This window comes from Astatotilapia calliptera, chromosome 15, assembly GCF_900246225.1.
Source record: "Astatotilapia calliptera chromosome 15, fAstCal1.2, whole genome shotgun sequence".
NCBI classification, from domain to species: domain Eukaryota; kingdom Metazoa; phylum Chordata; class Actinopteri; order Cichliformes; family Cichlidae; genus Astatotilapia; species Astatotilapia calliptera.
In genome coordinates, this window is record NC_039316.1 from 2112103 (window position 1) to 2129071 (window position 16969).

A 16969-nucleotide genomic window follows, 5' to 3' on the forward strand; every position below is an offset into this window, starting at 1 on the left:
ATGCAGCAAACAAAAGGCTCTGTTGTCTTCTCCAGCCGGTGGGTTATTTTTTTCTTTTTTATTTTTGTGGGGCTTTTGTGATGGATAATTGCCCTCATCACATGATTTCATAACGCTGTGACTCGTCTTTCAGTCCCCGTGTAAGACAATAACAAGATAAAAAAAAACAAAAAAAAAAAACGGGGGGAGGCGTAGGGAGGTCTAAATCTGAATTTTTGACATTGTTAGAAGTGGCCGCTTTTCTTCCTTGTGGTGTATAATTTTAGAAAGATGTACGAGCAGGACGCTGACTTGAACCAGTCATAATACAGCCTGGAGCACAGGCACACAGGCCAGCTCCCAGAGTTCACTGGCGGCATTGTCTTAGGATAATCACACAACTGTACCATAGTTTATGGCCTTACATCTTATTTATATCAGAATATCAAATTCAAATCATATGGGGCTACTCCAAAGCCACGCTAACCTAGATTTATAACGACAAAAAGAACGCTGTCATGGTGTTTAGGATTGTACACATTTTCCTATTTTATTAACAATAAAACAGTAGAACAATGAGCACTGTTTCGGTTTCGGGATTTAAAAGGTGATATTTATCACCTGCATCTCTTGTAAGATTAATGTTTCCGTCTTGCTGACAGTATTATGCTAAAGTCTGCTGAAACCCAGTACAAATGAGTGTCTGTGTTTCTACCCCAAGGACTGGGCTGAACTGTAAACATTGTTCTCCACACAAAGCCGACTGTACGTGCACAGCGGTAACCCCCGGGGCATTGTCTATTAGATGTTTGGTAGGTATGCAATCCTCCTTCTGAGTCAGCAGAGATCAATCCAGGACAAGCCAACTGAGGAATGTATTTACTCCTCGTGGAGAAAACACTTCACTTCAAACAGAAAGCACCTATCATGTTATGATTATAATACATGTAGGAATTTCGCTTATTTAAGAGCGTAGTGGAATACACAGGAATGCATATATTACAGTATAGACAGCACGAAACACGTTCCAATATGCTTTGTTGTAACTCAAAGCAGGTTTTAAGCGACAGCAAGAAAGTTAGAAAGAGTCCATGCAACAAAGTGTGCGACAGGAAATCTTTATATTATATGTAAACAAATAAGATTTGCAAGTTAAATTATGTAGCAGTGTACCAAGAGTAAATACAGTTAAAAAGTTACCACTAGGATGTCTTGTTTTTCATGTTTGAAACAAATTTGCTACTATTAACACTACCTTATAAGGTCATTAGTAATTCAGTGGCGTCAATCTAAAAATATACTGATATGGTTTGTCCAAATCTAGGATTAAAAACCCAAAGTAAACATCTGCACGTGTTCAAACACAAACACACAAAGCGGGACATGCAGTGCATGTTTTTGATGTTGATAGTTGGTGCCATCTGTGAATGGAGCCTTGTGGTAGCAACATATTTGCATGCAGCATGAAAAATCATTCATGAGATCTAAACTGGCAAAAAGAGCCTAATGCAGTTTCATTTTCCTCGTACGTTTCTGCCTGCTGTAAGAGCGCCGTCTTTATTTCCAAACGATGCACAAAGCTACAAACCCTTTTTATCCCCGCAGCCTTAAACTGATCCAAACTTTTGAAGGGTACAGCCACAGTTAAATGAGGTTTCTAATATGTGTGCTTTGAACTCGACACTCACATAATGTTGCCTCTACAGCCCTATTTTGCAGTTGGTGGTTTTGGGATGTGTAGCTGTGAATTACAATGACTCCCTTTTCTTACTCTCAAAACATTCCTGCAGCCTGTGAGATGAAATGCTGGAATCCGAGGCATGATGCTAATTTGAAGACAGAATAAATCTATAAATCTGACTTAGTCTCTTGCCTGGGGATATACCGCCATGATAATTACAGGTTGACTTTACAGACATGCAGACATCTCTCATCTGTGTTGCTAATAGTATAACCAGCAGGCTGCTACGTGCTCACTCAATGTCTAGCAGTAGGGGTGAGCGGAGGTAAGCTGTAACAATGATATCATTATAAGTAGAAATTGGTCGGCTCAAATTGCATGTTGTGATGGCAAAGATTTACGGCAGTTTAAAGAGAATTATCTGTTTGTCGTTACACCGTGTGTCGTTAATGAATGATTCTGGAATAACCAATTAAAAAGAAACACATTCACCAAATCCAGATGTTACGTTTACGGTCGGGCATTAACTGGCAGCCAGAATTAAAACATATTGGGGAATATGCTGCAGTGCTTCGATAGTCCCTGGCAAACAAACACATGTCCCCTTCAACTGGCAGTGTGGCTATCTGAGGAAGATCTGACACAAAGCATAACAGATGATATGGGAGGACATTGCTGCATCTGGTTGCAGTTAAATCCTTGTTTTGCTGTGTCCTTCAGACTTGGTGCCATAGGCCCAACAGCTCAAGCGAGTAGAGTTCATATGAACACAAAACCAACATGTGGTGCCTGGAAGACTCCCCACAAAGGTCAGCTCCAGGACTCACCGGCCCAGGAGACAATGGATCAGGACAGGGTGGATTGGATCTGTAGTGCAGGCCGTGGAAGAAAAAACACTATAAAGGCTTAAGGCATTAAAGGAGACCATTGGCCACTTGGGGAGGTTTACTGAGCTAGAATTTTAGAGACGAGGCAAAAAGTAGACGCGCTCAGATTTAATCTACCCTTCTAAAAAAAGAATAAAAATGAAAAAAAAAAAGTATGCTTTTCCTGTTTCTCTTTTTCTGTGAAGATGAGGGTTTTCTCAGCTGACTGGGTGGGCTGGATGAGCTCCACATTGGTGACCAATCAGGACAGGTAAGCCTTTCGTCAAACCCATCAGACTCTCTGATTCTCTAATACGTGACGAATTTGTATGTGCAGCGCTAACATGCTCTGACAACAGTTCCACCCAGGGTCGGTCAGCCTTTCTGCCTCTCCCCCTGTATTTGTAGGAGTTCATCAGAGGCACTTATATTGTTTTTGCATGGTCAGACTTTTCCGGGTATTTTTGCGGCCTCTTGTTTGCACACCTGGCGGAATTGTGAAAGTTTGTCTTGGGTCATGTGTGTTTACACACCCCAGGCCCCAGAGGTGACCCCATCACGCCACCGTCAGGGAGGCCAGCACTTGCGTGTGGCGATTTCCAAAGTGGCCAGGCTTGGAGAAGTGCCACACTGCCTGTGCTGCCTTTCAGCAAACTGGCCCCGCTCTGGCTGCGCCGGGAATGGGAAGGGGGCGTGAGGGGGGGTTACTTGTTGGCAGGGCTCTGCAATGTTTTCAGAAGCACAGATTTCTGGCAGCATCGCTCAATATGATGGAGAAAAATGCCTGCTGCTAATGAAAGCCAGCAGTGTCTCTCCAATTGGACCTCAACCCAAAAGGCATTATGTAACTGAGATACCGTAAACATTTCAAAATTATCTCTCAACAAATTATCAGTGTTTATTTTTTCCACATTATATGTGATGTATTTGAAATAGTTTGTAATTGAAGGAAAAGCTCTGAATGTAGGCAACGTTTCTTTGGAGACCAAGGACATTTAGTCTGCAATTATTTTTCTTTTTCATTAGCAAACAGTGCTTCGGCCAGCAGATTTCAAGAAGGCAAACACCAGGAATATTTTCTAGATGTTATTTGTAAGGACCTAATTTGTATCAATAAGCAGTCAAAATACAAAGACCGACTTCATGGCTTTAGGTCAGTGCTGGCTGTTTTGTTCAGGAGGTAATTAGAGTTCTGCCACTCTAATAAAATCAATATCCTGCCTTATCGGAGACACAGCACCTGCAATAATCAGCGACTTGTGAATGCTTCTCTTTCACTCATGTTTTGACAGTGGTGTTTTTGGCCCGAGCCCAGAGCTACACCTACAGTATATATTGGTCAAATATTTATCTTGTTCCAAAATACGTGGCTATATTGAGATGGGAATAGGGTTAGATGATTTAATGGGCACACCATAGGACTTTCTTGGGTGCCAAAGTTTTGCACTTTTGGTGGTCTTTTCAGACACTCCAAGGGTCGTTTAGGAGACCACGAGATGCCATGATTCAAGACCCACTGAGGGGACATGAAAGTGTGCAAAAGATGGAAGGGTCTGCACAGCAATTACTGCTCATCAAGGCAAATTTCAAAGGGTGACTAAACTGTTGAATGTCTTGCATATGAGAGATTTACAGTTTTTCCCCTTGCAGTCTTCCCTAAAGAGTCGGGGTGGGGAAGAAACATTTTTATGTCTGCACAGACATCACTGCCTCACAATTAACTATAAGCTTTTCTTTACTGGAGGAGATCTTTTAAGATTGTGAAGTTCACCAAAACCTACATTTGAAGAGGCATTCCAGCCTATCCAATGTACATATTTGCTGTAATGTTTACCGACTCCTGCTCTAGTGAAATATTACCATTTGATCCCACTGAAATAACAGAAATGAGACATTAAAGACAAAATCCACCTCAGTCTATATTTGGAATTCTAAAGCTTCCTCTCTTTGACTTTTATGCTGCGGACCAGCATAGAAAATGTGATTTTCCAGCATATTAAATGAACCAACTTGCACTCAAAATAGATTGAAGGAACACTTCATCCTTAAAGCTGTTTCCTCTGGAAGACTCCTTGCTCTATTTGAGAACCGAAGAAGTTTCTAACTCACACATCGCACTTCATATATCACAGTTACTGTCAACTGTCATAACCTTAAAAATAATATTTGTCTTGTTGTATTTTTCTCCATGTCATGAAATTTGATGAAATGATCTAAAGTGTCTTTTTGTGTTGTCTCTTGGATAACCAACCACAGGAATAGACATTTCCACGAGGCACGACTAAAGTTACAGCATGAGGAGAATGAATTAATATATATGAGTTCTGCTTTTTCACTCTAAAATGTGGTACTCTTACCTACCACGTCAGGCTTGGTTTAAAAAGCATTAAAGTTAGTTTTTATTTTCAGGTGTTGATACGAGACAATCTGTGGGGGCCAAATAAATGCACTTCTAAAAAGGGTTTTAACACATTCACACATTGGCTTAGTGTAATTTCTCCATTAAGACGAACATTATGCAAAAGTATTAAAACAAGTATTAATACATGTGTTCAGTGCTAGAAAATAGTCCCTGTTCATTTAATTAGATTTACCTGTTCATTTTTAATATAATAAAATAAAACAAACCTATTTATTTAAACCATGCACACACAACAATTAACACAACAATTAACACACAAATACCCCCCCCCTCCTCCCCCACTATACTGCATTGTTTGCTACACTTTGCGCCATACTGTACTATACTGAACCACTTTAATCTCATATGAAATTTCATATGCTGTTTTCACGACACTCAATAAGGCATTTTAAATTCTGTTATTGCTAAGCTGATTTAGAAATGTTTTAAATTGTCATCAATATCTTTAATATTTTTATTCATGTTTATTCTATTTATTTATTCTTTTATTCAGGTCAGGTGTCACTGGAAAAAAACATGAGATGTAGCCTGAACAGGCATTTAACAGTTACATCAAGATGAAATTACCAATTCATTATTCTCAAATAGTCATTGATATAAAAATCAGCATCATATTAAATGAGCTGTACGATACCATATAGTCCAGAATGGCACTGGTATAAAATCTATGTGATTCATCAAAAAGTGTCGTACCATCATATCAGTGTTATAGCAACGTGATGTTCGCTAACACAAAATAACAGAAGACCAAACATGTCTGAGAACGAGAGCGTCCTTTTTAGTGCCCAAAAAGGGAGTTACTTTATTATTATGGAAGTGCTTTGATTTAGCTTTAATAGTAGCTCACTGAAAAAGAGGGATGGAAAATGCCATTTGCTCTAATACACACTGGTGTCTGCAAGCTGCAAATAATGTTCACTGTTTTCTATTTTTATCTATATAAAAAAAAAAAAACCCAAATACTGGTCCTAATCCTATATTGGTTAGACTCTACCAGACAAAGCACTTTTTTGTTTTTGTGGCAAAGTCATGTTTCAGTTTAAAAGACACACCATCACCACCCCAGTTGTTGGTAATGCATTCCCTTTTTAAATTCTGCGACCATACCTCCACTCTTACCATTTCTGTGTGTGTAAAATGGAGAAAAGCACTGTGGGATTCTGATAATCCTCTGTGAACCTTCCTAAATGTTTCATAACATGCAGAAACTTGGGTGGCCATGAAAAATGACATTTGACATTCAGAACTGTTTGCATTCATAACATTTATTACATTAGAGTTCAGTAATGGTGGTTCTTATTTTAATGGGCAGGATTATATGGAAGGCCGTGACGTTTATATTGAATCTGTTGCACCCAATTAGAGAGGAATGGTGGACACAAGGGTCTGCTCATTCACACGAGCCCAACGCCCCATTCACAAATATCCATTGCTCTAATACAACTGCAATGTCTTTGTGTTGTTTCAGGCGCCGTATCACTACGTTTCATTTATTTTGGGGAAAACTCAAAATGAATGATATATGTCATATGTTGTATTATTTAAGCATAAAACCTAATTCAGCAAGACATGATCTTGCACATTACTGCAAGGCTGCAGGGAGTTCAGGTTTCATAGTGTCAGGGCTCTAAAATTGACATTATCTTTTGGTGCGAGCACAAAAATGCCACGGGGGAGTCATCCGAGGCTAAGTGTGAACCGCTATTATAAAGTCTCGAAAGCAGCAGCAGCAGGTATCTTCTCTGACCGGCTCTTATAACCAGGGCCAGGTTTCCCTAAAGCATCTCTGTGCAACAGTAAGTTCATCTAGGTTTCACTGTAAGCTGATGTGCAAACATGATCTCAGTGTTGAGAAACTTAACAGGGCCCTTAAGTCACTGGAGCAATTACTTCAAACAAGAGTAATTTTTTCAACACAGAAAATGTATAAACCATAAACTAGAGCCTTCACCAGATAGCTCAGTGAAAAAAACAGGCCTCCAGGGAATAAGGATGTCCCACCCAGGCTCATTCTCAGCTGGAGGAGAGAAAGATGGACTACAGCAGATGCTCATTGTGTGTCACATAACTGCATGAATGTGCCTGTATGATATACAAGTGACTCATCTCTTTCTAACAAACGCCTTCATTTTAATTTCAATTTACTGTCATGACAGCTGCAAGATAAAATATCACCAGTGGAGATACAGAGCCGAGTCAGAAAGCACGATGACTACCCACCTATTGAAGGCATGACTGAATATCAGGGCTGCTGCCAAGGGAGGGAGATCCCCTGCTAAACAATATGATATCACTTAATCCTGCTCCTATTCCCTGAGCAGTCAAGCTCACATAGGCTTTCCACTCAGTAGTGATGACTGGGCTCGCTGCTGATGAAAGCGAGCAGAGCCCCATTAAGCCTTAGGACTCATCGGTTCATCTGAGTAATTTGGAACAGGCACAGAATTAGGCGAGTGAGTGAGGGAGACAGACGATAGAGAGAGACAAACAACTGACTAACATATGTAGGATTTCTTCACTTTTGGTGGCATGTATGTTAAGGAAACAATGTGCAGTACACAGAGGGGTATTTGGTTTGATCTTTGGACATACATACATACAAGTCACTGTTGGAAACTGTGCTTTGTGAAAAGAGCCAAGACCAAGTAATAAATTTAAATTATTTAGAGTACAAACAAAGGAGAACAAGTTCCACAGACAAACAGTGTGGATTAATGACTAGTTACTGGGCACACACATTCACAGCACATATAATTAAGTCCATTTGTTTTTGGACAATGACACACTTTTTCTTATTTTCAATCAATCAATCAATCAATCAATCAATCAATCAATCAATCAATCAATCAATCTTTATTTATAAAGCACTTTTCATACAGAAAAAATGTAGCACAAAGTGCTTTACATAGTTAAAAGCAGCCCACCCCACCCTCCAACTCACTCCCCACACTCTCAATACACATATATCCCCCCACCCCCACCCACACACACATACACACACGCGCACACTTAAAGAGTAAAAATTGGGCTGGGCTCGCATGAGCCAAGTGAGGAAACATTATAACAGAGAGCCGTCTGCACCGGGAGCCGGTCACAGACCGCAGCCTCCGGGCTGGGCACACAGCAGGAGGGAGGCCAAGGAGCCCCCCAACCAGGCTGAGAGGACCCCAGAGACCCAGCAGCCACGGTCAATAACAGCCCCGGTGCAGAGAGCGCCCTCCGAGGAAACACTGGAGATATGACGCAATACAATATATATAGGGTAAAATGATAAAATAAATAAGAACAGGATACAATATAAATATAAATATAAATAGAATAAGAAGATTAAAAAATGAATAAGAATAAAATCTAAAAATATTAGGTAAATCCTAAATTAATAATAGAATGACAGGATAGAATAAATAAGCATAAAAAATAAATAAACGCTAAGTAAAAGCTAAATTAAAAAGGTGGGTCTTGAGCCTGTTCTTAAAAACATGTACGTTCTCTGCGGCCCTGAGCTCCTCCGGCAGGCTGTTCCACAGACGAGGACCATACCACTGAAAAGCTGCCTCTCCGTGAGTATGTGTCCTGACTTTAGGGACAATCAAAAGGCCAGTACCAGAGGACCTCAGGGTCCGCGAGGGTTTGTATGGTAAAAGCAGATCTGAGAGATAAGAAGGCCCAAGACCATTAAGATATTTAAAAACCAATAAAAGAACTTTAAAATCGATCCTGAAACACACGGGGAGCCAGTGCAGCGATTCTAAAACCGGTGTAATGTGGGCCCGCCCTCTGGTCTTCGTCAGCACACGAGCTGCCGAGTTTTGCAAGAGTTGTAAAGTTGAAATATTCTTCTTAGGAAGACCAGAGAGCAGGGCATTACAGTAATCAATGCGACTGGTAATAAAAGCATGCATCAGCATCTCCGTGTTGGCCCGAGAGAGAATAGGGCGGACTCTGGCTATATTTTTTAGATGATAAAATCCAATTTTGGTTACATGTTTAATATGTGGGATAAAACCAAGCTCAGAGTCAAAAATAACACCCAGGTTTTTCACTTGTAGCGAAGGACATAGTGAAAATGCCTCTAATTTAGACAAGAGTTTCTCTCTCTGAGCCTCAGGACCGACGATTAAAACTTCAGTTTTGTCCTGGTTAAGCTGTAAAAAGTTTTCTGCCATCCAAGATCTTATATCCAAGATACAGTTAAAAAGGGCATCCATTGGTCTGGTGTCATCAGGAGACACGGAGATGTACAGCTGCGTGTCATCAGCGTAACTGTGAAAGTTCACTCCATGCCTCCTGATGACACTGCCGAGAGGGAGCATATACAAATTAAAAAGTACAGGGCCTAGAACCGACCCTTGAGGCACACCACATGTCATTTTATGGATCTTAGAGGAGCATGTATCCATACTCACCATAAAAGATCTGTCAGAGAGATAGGAAGTGAACCAGTTGTGTACAGCACCAGAGAGGCCCACCATGTGTTTTAGTCTGTTTAAAAGAATAGCGTGGTCTACTGTATCAAAGGCTGCGCTTAGATCCAGTAGCACCAGGACTGAGAGCTTTTGGGCGTCCCAGTTACATCTAAGATCATTTAAAACCTTTAGGAGAGCAGTCTCTGTGCTGTGGTTCACCCTAAATCCAGACTGGAATATCTCCAGGATCTGTCTATCATTGAGAAAATCAGTAATCTGAGTAAAAACAAGTTTTTCTAAGACTTTACTTAAAAATGGTAAGTTGGATACAGGTCTGTAGTTATTAAAATCATTACAATCCAAATTGCTCTTCTTCAGAAGGGGCCTCACCACCGCCGTTTTAAAGGCAGCAGGGAAGACACCCAACTGAAGAGAGCAATTCATCATGTATAAAAGCTCAGCCTCAAAAAATCCATAAAGTGTTTTAAAGAGTGAAGAAGGGATTGGATCTAAAAGACATGTGGTGGGTCTCACTGTGGAGAAAACCTTCTGAAAGTTCTCAGCATTAACCAGGACAAAGCTGTCCAGTGTCTCCTCAGGTACAATCGAGCCCTCAGATGTGTTTACAATCATATCGCGATTAGATAAAATATCAGATCTGATGGCGCTGATCTTTCCCCTGAAGTGGTCTGCAAACTGCTCACAGAGCGAGTCTGTGGGGGTTCTTTTGGAGCTTTTAAAATCAGGGTTAAATAAATGATCTATGGTGGAAAAGAGGACCTTGGGATTATTTTTGTTAATACTGATTATTTTGGCGAAGTATGAATTTCTTGACTTCCTTAATGTATTATTGTACATTTTAAGTTGCTCGGAAAATATTTGATGGTTGATATTATTTTTATTTTTCCTCCATCTCCTTTCTGCTGCCCTGCAATTTCTTTTGAGTTTTTTGACTTCTTCGTTTCTCCAGGGTGATGCATGTTTTACGTTAATCTTTTTGGTGGTGAGTGGAGCAACGGAGTCAAGGCTTTTCTTCAGTTTGCTGTTAAAATAACTAAAAATCAAATCGCAGGGTGCAGGTAAAATCACAGGGGGGCATTTGACTAAAACCCTGGTAAAATTTGCAGCCACTTCAGAGGTTAGATAGCGCCTCCTCACAGTTCGCACTGAGGTCTTCCGCTGAATAAAACCGGTGATGTTAAAAAACACACAGTAGTGGTCAGAGACAGCCAAGTCAACAACAGAGGACACGCTGGTGGACAGCCCATGGGTGATGACCAGGTCCAGAGTGTGTCCTTTTGTACACAACCACAGTGGATTTTAGAAAAAACAATCATGATGTGATTGAAGGACAAGCTTTCAAAGGGTTTGACAAAATAACAGAATTAACTGGTTGGCAATTACAGCCATGCATACACTGAAGCTCCATTTTCAGAGGCTCAAAAGTAATTAGACAACTGACTGACAAGCAGTATCATGGCCAGGTGAGGTCTTTTCTTTTGCTAATCCATGACAAATTAGGCAGACAAAAGATCTGGAGTTGATTCCAAGAGCTGAACCTGAATTTGGTAGCAGTTCACTATAAATCCCAACATGAGGTATGTCGATACAGGTGGTCAGAAAGATTACAAAAAAGCCTAAGGAGCATTCAAATCAAAATCATCTAACCAAGTCAAGAACACTTTCCAGGAGGTAGGTATGAATTGTGAAGGTCTACAATCAATAGTCGCCTTCATGAATGTAAATGTAGGGGGTTTTACAACAAGGTGCAAACCACCGGTTACACTCCTGGTCAGGAAGGCCAGATTAGACTTTGCCAGAAAAAAACAACAAAAAAAAAACAACTTTGTGGACACAGTTGTGGAAAAAAATTAATAAAAAAAATCTTCAGTCACATGAAACCAAGATTAACTTGTGCCAAAATGATGGGAGGAGAAAAGTATGGAGAACGAAAGGAACGGCTCACGATCTAAAGCATACCGAATTATCTTTCAACCATTGTGGAGGCAGTGTTATTGTATGGACATGTACGGTTGCCAGTGGAACCGGGCCACTAGCGTTTATTGATGATGTGACTGTTGATAGAAGTAGCAGGATGAAGTGTGCAGGGATACTCTCCCTGCTCAGACTCAGCCACATGCTGCATAACTGGACAGTACTCGCAGAGTAAATGGATAATGCTTAAAAGCATACTTGAAATGCAACCCAAGAGTTTGTCAAGGCAAATAAATCGGATATTCTTCAATGGTTAAATCAGTCACCTGATCCCAGTTCAATAAAGCAGACTTTTCAGTTATCAAATACAAAACTGAATGCAGAAAGACCCACAAACAAGCAGCAACTGGAGGTGGCTGCAGAAAATGATTGACAGAGCATTCGGTGAGGTCCACGAGTTCTGGACTTCAGGACTATACAGTGGGGCAAAAAAGTATTTAGTCAGCCACCGATTGTGCAAGTTCCCCCACCTAAAATGATGACAGAGGTCAGTAATTTGCACCAGAGGTACACTTCAACTGTGAGAGACAGAATGTGAAAAAAAAATCCATGAATCCACATGGTAGGATTTGCAAAGAATTTATTCGTAAATCAGGGTGGAAAATAAGTATTTGGTCAATAACAAAAATACAACTCAATACTTTGTAACATAACCTTTGTTGGCAATAACAGAGGTCAAACGTTTACTATAGGTCTTTACCAGGTTTGCACACACAGTAGCTGGTATTTTGGCCCATTCCTCCATGCAGATCTTCTCGAGAGCAGTGATGTTTTGGGGCTGTCGCCGAGCAACACGGACTTTCAACTCCCGCCACAGATTTTCTATGGGGTTGAGGTCTGGAGACTGGCTAGGCCACTCCAGGACTTTCAAATGCTTCTTACGGAGCCACTCCTTTGTTGCCCGGGCGGTGTGTTTTGGATCATTGTCATGTTGGAAGACCCAGCCTCGTTTCATCTTCAAAGTTCTCACTGATGGAAGGAGGTTTTGGCTCAAAATCTCACGATACATGGCCCCATTCATTCTGTCCTTAACACGGATCAGTCGTCCTGTCCCCTTGGCAGAAAAACAGCCCCATAGCATGATGTTTCCACCCCCATGCTTCACAGTAGGTATGGTGTTCTTGGGATGCAACTCAGTATTCTTCTTCCTCCAAACACGACGAGTTGAGTTTATACCAAAAAGTTCTACTTTGGTTTCATCTGACCACATGGCATTCTCCCAATCCTCTGCTGTATCATCCATGTGCTCTCTGGCAAACTTCAGACGGGCCTGGACATGCACTGGCTTCAGCAGCGGAACACGTCTGGCACTGCGGGATTTGATTCCCTGCCGTTGTAGTGTGTTACTGATGGTGACCTTTGTTACTTTGGTCCCAGCTCTCTGCAGGTCATTCACCAGGTCCCCCTGTGTGGTTCTGGGATCTTTGCTCACCGTTCTCATGATCATTTTGACCCCACGCGATGAGATCTTGCGTGGAGCCCCAGATCGAGGGAGATTATCAGTGGTCTTGTATGTCTTCCATTTTCTGATGATTGCTCCCACAGTTGATTTTTTCACACCAAGCTGCTTGCCTATTGTAGATTCACTCTTCCCTGTCTGGTGCAGGTCTACAATACTTTTCCTGGTGTCCTTCGAAAGCTCTTTGGTCTTGGCCATGGCGGAGTTTGGAGTCTGACTGTTTGAGGCTGTGGACAGGTGTCTTTTATACAGATGATGAGTTCAAACAGGTGCCATTCATACAGGTAACGAGTGGGGGACAGAAAAGCTTCTTACAGAAGACGTTACAGGTCTGTGAGAGCCAGAGATTTTCCTTGTTTGAGGTGACCAAATACTTATTTTCCACCCTAATTTACGAATAAATTCTTTACAAATCCTACCATGTGAATTCATGGATTTTTTTTTCACATTCTGTCTCTCACAGTTGAAGTGTACCTCTGGTGCAAATTACTGACCTCTGTCATCATTTTAAGTGGGGGAACTTGCACAATCGGTGGCTGACTAAATACTTTTTTGCCCCACTGTATGTATACAAAGAGGTGCAATCTTTATAGTTCATGCCATGTTTTTTAAAGTCTTGGAATTATAGCTGAAATCACATCTTGATTCTGTGATGTAAAATCTACTGTGAAAAAATAAATGATTAAGGACCTGACTGTGCATGTTCGGTTAGGGATTAGCTGGTTGAACGTACTGCTGCCTCCTCCTCTGTGAACACAGTCAGGGACACTGGTGAAAGCTAACTTAATATTCATTATGAATCTAATGGAATGTCTTCAAGCAAGAGACGCGAGATGAAATCACTGGATTCGTTGCTGGATAAAACTTTTGAAAACAAGCCAGTGAGTCTCAAAGTCAATAAACTGAGTAAGAATATACTGATTAGCTGTAACTTAAGGGGAAATTATGGTTCAGAGGTGGTCAGGGTTCTGGCAGTCTGTTGGCAGCTAGGGATTGCCCTACAAAGCGCTGAAGTGAAACTGGGTGTTAAAAGCAATGGAAAGTGTTCACTTCAGCCACTGTCTGTATTTTTATGCTGTATTCATGTTTTTTTGTTGATTTGTTTGTTTGTTTTTCACACTTCTCCCATTCCTGGTGAACTCAGCTGTTGATCCCTTCCCTGTTTCGCCCCATTTTTCAACCAATCAGCATTAGATCGACACGCAATGTCATTCGCATTGAGAAACATGGGTTTTTGGAGGACTCTACAGGAGTGCGTTTTTGTTAGTTAAAATCTCATCTCCGCAGTATTGTACATTAAGCATTAGATAATTGTGTTTCTGAGCCATTCCTGTTACCTTTGATTCTCAAACTGTGCCCCCCTGGTGGGGCTGCAGTCGAAAACAGAAATGACATCATTATGTACAGTTACATAGTTATTTAAAAGTATTTAAGGGGAATTAAAATGAGGTGGTTGATTTATTGGTTAATGATATTACTTTTATTCTGACCTAAATGTACTGTTCTTGGGTCACGTATTGATCTTGGCAATTTATAGATAACTTGTAGCCAACAACCTGCACTGTTTATGCTTTTTGAATAAAAATTTCAAGAAACTACATCACTCCCTCTTGTATTTTGATTAGACTGAACATTTAAGACTAGGTGGGCTTTGTTTTTAAGTGGGCCGCAGCAGTCTTGACTTTGGGAATGCCTGATTTAGAATCTTTCCAGGTTGAACCACTGTAAGTGCTGGAAAGGTTATTTCATTAAGGAGATTGAAAAAAAAAAGATTTTAGAAACAAAATAAAGTTGAAATTTCATCACTTAAACCACTTTTGTGCAACAACATAGCAACCATACACAGCCTGGTAATAAGAGTTTGAGAAATCAACACAAGAAAGTCCATAAAAATTGAACAACTGATAGGGCTGTTCGATATAACGATATATATCGGATGACGATATAAAAACGTCTATCGTCTCATTTTACGCTATCGTTTGTTTCGTGGTGTCGCAAAATAAACTCTTTACAGCAATATTTGTTCATGGTTCTGATGGTCACTGTAGTGGCTATATTCATTTCTTAAAGTTCTCTCTTTCTCTTATATTTAATATAACCACACTACGGACGGACAAGCGCCTGTTTTTATGCGTTGTGTTTAGCAACAACGATGATAACAGCATTGCGTGTCCACTTGTTTATGTTCCACATAAACCTTTCACAATAAAGCTCAAGATCCTGTTGAGACTTTTCAAAATAAACTGAATCACGTGAAAGATGCAGATTTTTACGGATGAGAATTAAGAAAGAGCCGCCAGGTGCTAAAAAATAAACCTTAGACTCAAACGTTAGAGCAGGCTTTTCCCCGCAGCAAGCTGTGTAATAAATACTCACAAAGAAAAGGGCGGCCTTTACAACTTATGTCTAAAAATGTATCGTTTCATGCATCGGTTAAAACACTCGACTCCAGGTCCACGACGCCCAGCTGGAAACACTTCCCGCAAGTCGAGCTGCCCGAGATTCACAGAATTTACAGGAAATGTTAAATTCTTGTGATTTATATCGTTATCAGACGATAGAGGTCTTATATCGGGATATGAGATTTTGGTCATATCGCACAGCCCTAACAACTGACCACAACCTGGAAAAAACAAACCAAAAAATAAACGCCAAAACCCATCTCCCTGATGATGTTGCACTCAGTTTAACAGTTTAATGACTCACATTGTCCTAATGTTCTGTAAAATAAAAGATGCAAATGATCAAATGTTACATAAAAGCTTTTTTATTGGAAAAATATTCAAGGCCAATCTCTTCAAAACTGCTGGTCTTAATTTTCTTTTTCTGCAAATGCAGCTGATTAAACTTTGTCACTGTCTGACCACAACCCTGTCTGTGAATATCTCCACAATCTGTCTGAACTGATACACTAATAACTCCTAAATCCCAAATTTTAAAGAGTAGGATGAACACAACACTGAAAATGGGACCATTCACTCTCTTTTTCAGGCTGTACCATCTCCAGTTAGTTGTGTACTATAAATAACTCCCCTTACACGCTTGTCGCTCAACCACTTTTTCCATGTATACGCCTGTTAACAGTCTAAACCTCATTTTGAAATAAAAGAATATAAAGTGTGGCGCCCTGGAAGTAAATTTTCCTCTCTGGCCTAGGGGCTCGCTTCTGGGCCATGAACTACATCTGGCTGGGACCTTTGTTTCATATACTTTCCCCTCCTTCATTTCCTGTGTTCTGTCTTCTTCTGCATGAAATAAAGGCAGAAAATGGCAGAAAATAAATTGCTGCAGAATACTTTCACTTAAAACTTTTAAGGATTATGAGAAGTTACATTTCAGTATAGTTTTAAATGAAATGTTAAACTAGTTAATAAATTGGTGACTCTACCCCCTTAAAATAGCTTAAGAAATTAATCTGCTTCTCTGTTCGGTTGTATCAGCTTTATTAAAATTCCAAATGTGCAGTACAGAGCACATCCACTGTGACTCATTTAAAAGTTGAAAGACTTGTTTGAGCCCTGCAGTTTCTCTAACTTCCGGACTATATAGGTCAGGGAAACCTGCCAAAAGCCTTCCTGCATATTGGGCACATGTGTTATGCCACACATCAATGACTGACATTTGATGTTTTCTACCTCTCCACTTCCTCATCGCTCCCCCGTCTCTTCTGGCTCCTCTCACCTCTCTGTTCTGCTTTCCTCTCCTTCCCCTTTCCCTCCATCTCTTGTTCTTTTCTCTTGTCTTCGTCTCCTCCTCCCTTGGGTAGTGATTGTGATGGAGAGGTTAATCCGGCCGGCATATGGTTGCCATCGGCGGCAGATCTACCCATAATGGTGGATGGACAGTGTAGGCTAATCACGATCTTTGATCCTTCGCGAAACCCTCAGCTCGCGTGGCTCTGATTTCCCCGCATCGCTGCCACACTGAAATGAGGAGGCCCTGCTGCTCTGGAAGTCATTTTGGGCTTATTACTTAAGCCTCAGCGTATCCCCATTGTCTTTGCAAGCATTGGAAATGACTAGAGGCTGTGCTTCTGTGCAGTCAGTGGTGTGGGTATTTCCTCCAACTGTGCTTCTTTGTTGGCCAACTTTGTGCCTTCTCGCCCTCTTTCCACGGGAGCCAACTTTTGATGGGAGCTTTAATTTGATGTTGTTAAGGTTG

The 16969-nt window shown here is 40.8% G+C and overlaps 1 protein-coding gene across 3 annotated transcripts in view; it reads right to left on the reverse strand.

The window, feature by feature from the left end:
- runx2b (RUNX family transcription factor 2b) overlaps positions 1–16969 on the reverse strand; it is a 138166-nt gene that overhangs the window by 45579 nt on the left and 75618 nt on the right. The window lies entirely within an intron of this gene.